The sequence below is a fragment of the Mastomys coucha genome, unplaced genomic scaffold (genome assembly GCF_008632895.1).
Source record: "Mastomys coucha isolate ucsf_1 unplaced genomic scaffold, UCSF_Mcou_1 pScaffold10, whole genome shotgun sequence".
Taxonomy (NCBI): domain Eukaryota; kingdom Metazoa; phylum Chordata; class Mammalia; order Rodentia; family Muridae; genus Mastomys; species Mastomys coucha.
Genome location: NW_022196892.1, coordinates 557220 through 558718, shown reverse-complemented (window position 1 = coordinate 558718; position 1499 = coordinate 557220).

Here is a 1499-nt window from a genome sequence, read left to right as displayed (position 1 = left end):
TGTAGCTGTGGTGTGTGTGTGTGCGTGTGTGTGGTACGTCTGTGGTGTGTGTGTGTAATATGTCTGTGGTGTGTGTGTGTGTGTGGTATGTCTGTGGTGTGTGTGAGAGAGAGAAAGAGAGAGAGAAAGAGAGAAATGTGGTGTGTGTGTGTGTGGTATGTCTGTGGTGTGTGTGTGTGTGTGTGTGTGTGTGTGTGTGTGAGAGAGAGAGAGAGAGAGAGAGAGAGAGAGAGAGAAATGTAGTGCGTGTGTGTGTGGTGTGTGTGTGGTATGTCGGTGGTGTGTGTGTGTGAGAGAGAAAGAGAGAAAGAGAGAGATGTGGTGTGTGTGTATGTGGCATGTGTCTGTGGTGTGTGTGTGTGTGTGTGTGTGGTGTGTCTGTGGTGTGTGTGTTTGTCTTTGTGGTGTGTGCTTGTGTGTGTGTGTGTGTGTGTGTGTGAGAGACAGAGAGAGAGAGAGAGAGAGAGCAAAAGAGAGATAATGCGTGATGTGGTGTGACTGTGTGGTATGTGTCTGTGGTGTGAATGTGTCTATGTGGTGTGTGTGTGGTGTGTATGTGTTTGTATGGTATGTGTATGTGTGTGTGTTTGTGTTTTGGGGAGCTAGGGAGATTGCTCAATGGTTATAGTGCTTGCTATGTATGCCACATGAATGCCAGGTGTCTGTGTGTGTAGGCCTGCTTATAATTCCAATCTCAAAAGTCAAAGACAGAGGATCCTGGAAAATAAGCTGCCTAGCACAATTAGCTATATGAAGCTCTGGGTTACTGAGAAACCTTGCCTCAATTGAATAAACTGGAAAAGCTATTAGAGAATGACTCCTGATACCATCTTACACTTCTACATGCACACACATGTGTGCCTACACTCATACAAAAACACAAATACAACATGGAAACCACGCACACACACACACACACACACACACACACACACACACACGAAAAATAATAATTGAAAAGAAAATGTCAAAGAAGCCTTAGAAACATGACAAAGTGCTGGGCTGTCCCTTCCACAATCCAGGCACTGAAAAGGATGAAGAAGCATACAGGAGAGAACACTGACCCTCAGAGAGTAAGGCAGATGCTGAGAAGTGGCCGGGTAAGAATATCAGTAATAGTAAAGCATGAGGAACAGTCACCAGGACACGCAGTCACAGGCAGCAGAACATGGTCACATACACTCAGGGGCCACTACCACAAAGACTCTGGGCTAATAAGAGGAACCATAGTGCAGGGATGTGAAAGAAAATGGGTTTGACTGATGATGGATTTGGCTCCAGGAGATAGCATTTTGGAGGAGAGTAGAAGGCTGTGACAGTTCAGCAGAATCAGAAGCAAACCGGAGGGCTGCATATTCCAGCATCCCTCAGGCCGCCCACTAGCTCGTGCAGAGTGATAAAGAGCAAAGAGTTGGTGACAAGATTGGAAGGGCTAGTATCAGTCTTGACCACCCGCAAACAACTACAGATTACTGGACATAATGAAAAAAAAAAAAAAA